General features: G+C 44.1%; 1 protein-coding gene across 4 annotated transcripts in view; it reads right to left on the reverse strand.

Annotated features, from left to right (window-relative positions):
• KDF1 (keratinocyte differentiation factor 1) overlaps nt 1–7846 on the reverse strand; it is a 30760-nt gene extending 22914 nt beyond the window's left edge. Inside the window, exons 1-2 of one of the 4 annotated variants that reach the window (XM_060257974.1) lie at nt 7754–7819; nt 7348–7433 (exon numbers count right to left, since the gene is read on the reverse strand). The gene's annotated coding sequence lies outside the window, so the exon portion shown is untranslated. Of the gene's footprint in view, nt 1–7347; nt 7455–7712 lie in introns of all 4 variants that reach the window. The other 3 variants (XM_060257975.1, XM_060257970.1, XM_060257971.1) reach the window with 3 other exon arrangements.
• Nucleotides 7847–8178: the final 332 nt, after the last annotated feature.

The raw sequence follows: 8178 nt of genomic DNA on the forward strand, positions 1-8178 counted from the left end.
CTGTTGGAGGGCCGGATTGCCGTTACTGTACAAGGCCGCGGGCCGTCAGTTCTCCGTCTTCTGCATCTCTCTCCCTCCCCCACACCACACACCCCGGCCTGGGAACTCACCTCACCTCAGTATCACCTCACACTCTGTCTCCGCCGCCTCAGCCCAGTGCCAGAAGTGCGCGTTGCTAACGCGAGTTTAGGTCCAACGTCACTTCCGGTCTGATTTTGCCATAACCCGGTGGGCCGCATAAACGTCCTCAGCGGGCCGCATCTGGCCCGTGGGCCGTAGTTTGAGGACCCCTGGCATAGAGCCTTTAGGCATATGTAATGGGGCAGGGAATGCTAGGGCACTGACAACATCTAGTTGAGGCCTGAGATCTCACAGAACTACAGAGGTAAATTCCTCTGAAGAAAAAATGCTTCCCAGAAGGGTAGAGAGCTCACTCTGTTCACTTCTGTCCTCCTTTAGTAAAACGGAAATGTCAGAGTCGTGCCTTCTTAGCACACACTACGTATCTAAACCTTCTGTACTGAAGTAGTTCAAACTGCATTGCAAGGAAACCTTATATACAACCCATATGAAGAATGCAAATCAAGCAACTCAGAGGGCTAGTGTGGTAGAGTGTTGAGTTTTGGACTACAGTCTAGGGGTGCGGTCACACGTACCATTAAAAGCGGGTGTATAGCGCTCAAATCTGAACTGCTGAATATTGAATCGATGCAGGGCAGTTCAGACGAGCATCCAAGAATGCGATTCATTCTGTTGTGCGCGATCAGACATCCAATACTATCACGCTCCTTTCTTGGAGCATGCGTAATCAGATGGTGATTTCTGGGAGGGGAGGGGGTCCATTGAGCATGCGCCCAACTGTTTGGAGCTGGGAAATCAAAACTTTCTTCAGAGGTGGGGGGAAGGGGGAAAGTTTCCGGAATTAACGTTGCCGATTCAAACCGCGGAACTGCCAGGAATTATTTTCCTAGAAATTGGCAGTGACAATGATATCTTGAAATCCTCCACATTGAAAAAAAAGAATTTTTTCCTGTTCTGAAGAGTGGGATAACGTCCCCCCCCCCCTCCGATCCTGTGTTGATTGGAGAAGCAGAAGCGTCACCTCAGATTCCCGGATGATCTGGCAATGCGCATGTCTGCTGGGGCTTTCTTTAAAAAAAAAAAAAGGTGAGAGGCAGTATCGCGCGTGAGCTGTCCAAACAACAAAAAGCCGATCTTGTGCCGCTGTTTTGAAAAAGGGCCGGACTTTATGTACTGTCAAATTAATGCACCATTCATGCGTAGCAAGCCTGGATGAGCCCGGATAACGCTCGATTGCCAGATGTGGCTGTCTGAACGAACACATTTAATCCGTCAGCCAGACGGAGCTGTGTCGTCACTAATGGTACGTGTGACCGCACCTTAGGAGATCCAAGTTCAAATCCCTATTTTGCCAGAGAAGTTTGTTACACGACCTTGGGCCAATCGCATATTCTCAGTTACAGGATTGTTACTTAAAGGAAGAAAAGGGAAAGGGAAGACTGCTATAGGCAACTCAGACCCCCTCCCATGGATAAAGGTGGCGTATAAACAAAGTAAATAAATATCTAAACATTCCATGCTGAGGCAGTCCAAACTCCATTGCAAGAAAACCTCATACAAAACCTGTATAAATTATGCAAATCAAAGAACTCTGAATATATTTTCTTATATTACGTAATTCATTTTGATTTTTTTAAAAATGCTCCTGTGTTTGCTGTTCAGGGACAGGCTAGCAGCTACAGAACACTGAAATTCCACCTATATTATATAATACTATGAATTATGTTGAGGGCTCATCCATTATTAAGCAGCACATGGAAGGGGGGAGTGAGAGAAGAAAAAAAAATAGACAGGTTTCAAAGTTATTACAATGAGGGAGTAGACATTGGTTAAAGTGGTGTAACACCTTTATGACACTCTACATAGGGTTGCCAATCCCCAGGTGGGGGCAGGGGACCCCCCGGTTTGGAGGCCCTCCCCCCGCTTCAGGGTCGTCAGAAAGCGGGGGGAGGGGAGGGAAATGTCTGCTGGGAACTCTATTATTCCCTATGGAGATTTATTTCCATAGAAAATCATGGCAAATTGATCCGTGGGTATCTGGGGCTCTGCGGGGGCTGTTTTTGGGGGCAGAGGCACCAGATTCTCAGTATAGCATCTAGTGCCTCTCCCCAAAATACCCACCAAGTTTCAAAAAGATTGGACCAGGGGGTCCAATTCTATGAGCCCCAAAAGAAGGTGCCCCTATCTTTTATTATTTCCTATGGAAGGAAGGAATTGAAAAGGTGTGCCGTCCCTTTAAATGCAATGGCCAGAACTCCTTTTGGAGCAATTATGCTTGTCACAGCCTTGATCTTGGCTCCACCCCTAATGTCTCCTGTCTCCACCCGCAAAGTCTCCTGGCTCCACCCCCAAAGTCCCCAGATATTTCTTAAATTGGACTTGGCAACCCTAACTCTTCATCAGTTCCACTTCCTGCCCTTATGCAACACGGTTGGTCCACCCCCATGCTTTGTAAAACTAGAGCAGGGGTATCAAACATGCAGCCCAGGGGTCGAATCAGGCCCCCACAGGACTCCTATCAGGCCCTCCAGCAACTGGCTCTTCTCTGCTTCCTTCTCCCTCTCTCTTACTTCCTTCTGCATAACAGCTTACTTTGCAAAGCTTGCTCAATTGTACAGGAGCTACAGAACAAAACCTCGATTTTCTCCGTTGGTTGAGTTTCCTCCCCCTCTTGGTCCCCTGGGGAGGGAGAGAAAGAGCCAGAGCTTCCTTTGCCCAGTTCCCTGGATCCCATGGGAGAAATACAAAGAAAACACCTTTAAGACCAACATTTTAAGCATGTTTCAAGTTTTTAAAAAATAAACCTTGAGTCATGTTGTGTCCTTTAAAAAAGTTTTTTTTTCTCTGCTAAAAGGTAAAGGTAATCCCCTGTGCAAGCACCAGTCGTTTCTGACTCTGGGGTGACGTTGCTTTCACAATGTTTTCATGGCAGACTTTTTAACGGGGTGGTTTGCCATTGCCTTCCCCAGTCATTTACAGTTTACCCCCAGCAAGCTGGGTACTCATTTTACCAACCTCGGAAGGATGGAAGGCTGAGCTGGTTACCTGAACCCAGCTTCTGCTGGGATCGAACTCAGATCGTGAGCAGAACTTGGACTGCAGTACTGCAGCTTGCCACTCTGCACCACGGGGCTCCTAATATCTCTGCTAAATAGGTACACACATGGCCCAGCCCGACCCAACAAGGTCTCATTTATGTCAGATCCAGCCCTCATAACAAATGAGTTCAGCACTCCTGGACTAGAGGAATATGCAGCCTGAACTCCTGGTAAAGCAGTATTGGTCACAGTGCTCTATAGTTGTGTAGCAATATCATTCTAGGCCTTGAAATCTCCATCACTGGCAACCCTAGATGGCACCTTCTGTGATAATTCCTACTAAGAGATGCTCTTATGACCAATTTACCAACTTCATTTAGGATGCTATTTATTTTAAGCATTTCTTGACTTTATATTCACCGAAACTAGGGATTTGCTCCTACTGATACATCTACATATTTTTCCAACAATGCAATATCAATTAATATGTAATTTTCTGTCTGGTTCCTTATTTATATTGATTATTATGATATCTGGGATTATCCTTTAGATCAGGAGTGTCAAACGTGTGGCCTGGGGGCCAAATCAGGCACCCAGAGAGTTCCTATCAGGCCCCTGAGCCAGTCTGCTTTCTTCTCCCTCTCTCTTGCTTCCTTCTGTGTCACCGCTTGCTTTGCAGGCTTGCTCAATCGCACAGGAGCTACAGAGCAAAGTCTCTATTTTCTCCAATGACTGAGGCTGCTCCCTTGAGGAGGGGAGGAGGGAGACCTTGCTTTGCCAGATTCTCTCAATCACACAGCAGAGCTACTGAGGCAAGCCTCTTTTTCTTCTATTGGCTGAGGCTCTGTCCTCCCTCATCCCCTGGGGAGGGAGGGAAAGAGTCAAAGCTTCCTTTGTCCAGTTAAAATCTTTGATTGCGTGTGTCTCTGTCCATTATAAAGTTTATCTCTCTGCTACCTGGCATTACATATTATGACACAAACAGCCCGGCCCGACAAGGTCTCATTTATGTCAGTTCTGGTCCTCATGAGTTCTACACCCTTGCTTTAGATGTTTATGTAGACTTTAAGGATTTTCCCCACTTCAACTCAGTTACAAGTCTACAATAACTACTGAACATGAAGAGATTGTCTGATATAAGCAGGTTTGTTTATATGTTTTATTACATTCTGAATGGAGATTTGCTTTTTATGATGTAATTTTTTTTCCTTTCCCTCTTTTTCATTCATTTTTTCACAGGATAATTGTGGATATATTTGTATATAGTTATGATCTGTCTACTGTATTCATCAGTAGCTTTTAGCTTGACACTACATGTTGCATCACTTGAGGCCAAAAGGCATTTGATGTTTTGTGGTTTTATCATACTTTTTGACCAACTAAATATGTGTTACTTGGCGATGTGCTCTATATTAGCTTATTTGCATATTGATAAAGGGATTTATGTACACTAGAGCAACTTTTATGGTGTGTATTATCTACTAATCATTATTTTATTGAAATTAATGGATGATTAAAACTCATTTTTCTTTTTATCTGTATATATTTTGAGATTTGTTTTAACCCTTTTGGCATTTGAGTTATTAAAAACATGCCACACCTAGAACAAGCAATCTTAAAAACAACAGTAAAATAGGGAAAACTGTGCCCCAACTGTGTCTGAATTTTGAGGGACAGAAGCATTGATACCGCACCAGTAAATAAAATAAAGCACATCTGGGGAAGAAGACATTCCATGAACGGGGTGCAACAGAAATGGCCCTGTTCCAAGTTACCACCCACTTAACTTCTGAGGGCAGGCGAATAACTACAGCACCTCTAAAGCAGATGATATGGGACAAGACAATCATTTAGGTTATCTAGCCCAGGTTAGTGAACACCTTGAAGTTCAGAACAGCATCTGACTGACTAGCCAGCCTTACTGCAGTTAATGTTTACTGCTTGTTTGTGATTTTCAAGATATATTTGCTTAATTTTATATTGTAACAAGTAATTAGCTGCCTTGACTGGGGAGGTTCAACTTTTAAAATGTATAAATAGGATGAATCACGAACTGTACAATGCTGTTCCAAAGTGGATACAGATTTAACAGATACTGAAAAAATATGTAATATTGTACAAACCAATGCAAAATGGGAACTGCTTGGAAGGAGGAGTTTATAGGATATGCCTGCATAAAGGTAGCTCAGCAGAGCACTCTTGCATCTAAACAGTTTCTAGCAATTAGATATAGACAAAGGAATGTCCAGAAGAATGCAAAGGCATTATGACAATTTAAAGCTTTGCAGGAGTAATAAAAGGCAGCTTAAAAAGCTAGGCTCTAATTTGAGCAGTCTCAAGGAACTGCTAAAGTATGGAAGATACTTTTTAAAAGGCAGCAGAATTGTCATCTATTCCATTGCTTATTGTATTATTACCTTTTTTTCTTACTACACTGCTTTGTGTTTTTGTCATTCCATTTTAAAAACGTGTACAGTACGTTATGTCCTATATATATTTTTTCATTGTTTTTAAGTTTTGAGGTGCTAGTTCCATGCTGTTTGTTGGATGTCTCATTTTATTGGACTAAATTCTCTTGCACTATGCAATCTACCTTTGTATCTATGCAAGAAAACCAGGCTATAAATGAAGTAAACAAATAAAATAAAGCCAGTATACCAGAGAGACTTCCATATGAGACTGTCCAACAAAATTGGGGGGGGGGGGGCGGGGAATCTCATTCCTGGATCTTCTTTGTATATACTTCTGAAATAACTCAGCTCAAACCAGCCCTCCTAGTTGACGCTTTAAAAATTCCCCAGTGGTAATTCCTAGCCACCCCCCCCCCCCCATACCTGGGCAGGTAATTCCCAGCACTGCCCAGTCAATCACTCCTACAGACAACAGACATTTGTGCCAATATTTAGTGTAAATCCTTTTTGCTCCAAAACTGAAGCCAGCAACCAACCTATAACAAGGTTGCAAAGAGACATCACTGTTACTTTATTTTGGCAGCCCTCCTTTGTCTATAAGAGAAACAGCACCGAATTGGAAGAATGTATAATGGTTGGTTCCAGGAATGCTCTGAAGGATTTACCCTAAATGTGTCAATAGATTAGTTGCACCATAACATGTTTTCATTTTTCTCCTTACAGATTATTTGTTTCAATGCAAGCCTATGAGTAGCTGTAATGATAAGGCCAGAAATTAAACTTATGATATTCTGCAGTAATTAATTAAAGAGATGTGATTTTATTTCTGTATTCTTCCCAAGTATTCTAGGAAATCTTCAAAGAACCAGAACATGGCTTGGATTCAAGGGAGGATTTCTGCCTGCAAGAGTACAGCTTTCTTGACTCTCCCCCACCCCCTGCACCAAATACTCCATACTTCAAATGAGGGGGTGAGGCAAATAATAATAATAATCATGCTCTGTGGGCAGAAATCCTTCTGTCAAATACACTCAGATCCAAGTCCATGCTCTTGAGGCACTTCTCGGTATTTAGGAAGCTGCCTTATACTGAATCAGACCCTTGGTCCATCAAAGTCAGTATTGTCTACTCAGACTGGCAGCGGCTCTCCAGGGTCTCAAGCTGAGGTTTTTCACACCTATTTGCCTGGACCCTTTTTTGGAGATGCCGGGGATTGAACCTGGGACCCTCTGCTTCCCAAGCAGATGCTCTACCACTGAGTCACCTTCTGGTCTCTCATTTCAAGGAAGCTATGATATTCATATTTTGAGCTTCTCATCATCCCTGAAATGAGTTCCTATACCTTCCTACCTTTTCCCCAGTTGTGGGGTGAAGCCTAAGCAGGTATGGAAAGCCTGGACTGGGTAACTCTGATAGGTGGCAGAAGCTACAGGGTACTGGTTAAAGAGACCTGCTTCTACAATAAATTTTTAAAATCTATACTTATTGCTAAAGAGCTACACTGAAGCTGCAACCTTGAGTAATCATACTCAGGAGTAAACATTACAGGAATCAATAGCTGCTTCTCTCATCCCAATAGAAAATGGTGGGGCAAGAGGGGGGCTGTATGTGGTAGTGATTAAAGTCAACTTCTGGGGAAGGCGACTGGCCTAATAACAGTTTTCCAAGACTTTACCAAGCACTGCCCTAATTCATGATCCTACTTATACTTAATAAGAGCAAAGCCTGCAGGTGATCAGCAGGACCTCCAAGCAAACCGTGTAGAATTGGGAAGAAGAGACGATTTTTTTTTAATAATCAGAACAAAAACAGATTACCTGCAATTCTCCTTTTGGAACAGAAATGGCACAGCTGCAGCAACCAAATTCCTCGCAGCGCAAACCCAGCTGCTTTTAATGTCCCACTGCAAAAGTTGAGTGGAAGACTTCAGGAAAGGAAGGCGAAAGAAAGAAAGAAGCCGTGCAAACAATTCAGGCGTATTGGTAAAGCACAAAAAAAGGAAAGGGGTGGGGAGTTCACCGAAAGCAGCTGGGCGGGGTCTAATCCTTTCTAAGGGGGAGGGCTGGAAAAGGCGAGCACAGCGGGGGAACTCCCGGGCTGGCGGCGCTGGTCGCCTTCCCCAACTCGCACAGGGTCCCTCCGCTCGGGAACGGGCTTCCCCTCCACCCCGCCTTGGCATTACCTGCCCAGCCAGGTGAACAGCGTCCGGGGCCCCTCCCTCACCTGAGTCCAGGTAAGATCACGTGAACACTACGGGTTGCTTCTTGGGACACACTTTTTCGGAAAGGCGTTTCCCCCAACTTCCTGAGGTTAATATACTTCTGCGCTCCACCCATTTTTTTTTTTTTCCCGAGCGTTGGCGCAGCTCCCGCCGGCGTCCCCCGCCCCCTTCGCCGGAGTGAACTTCGGAACAAATGCAACAAAATTAGGATGGTAGATGTTATTATTGCATGGATGAATTGCATTATTGTTCAGCCCTTCCTCCCAGCAGCCTACATTACTTTAATAAAGTAATGATTATGGTGACAGCTATTATTTAGGGTTGCCAAGTCCAATTCAAGAAATATTCAAGGGGAGGGACGGTGGCTCAGTGGTAGAGCATCTGCTTGGGAAGCAGAAGGTCCCAGATCCAATCCCTGGCATCTCCA

This window comes from Heteronotia binoei, chromosome 17, assembly GCF_032191835.1.
Source record: "Heteronotia binoei isolate CCM8104 ecotype False Entrance Well chromosome 17, APGP_CSIRO_Hbin_v1, whole genome shotgun sequence".
NCBI classification, from domain to species: Eukaryota; Metazoa; Chordata; class Lepidosauria; order Squamata; family Gekkonidae; genus Heteronotia; species Heteronotia binoei.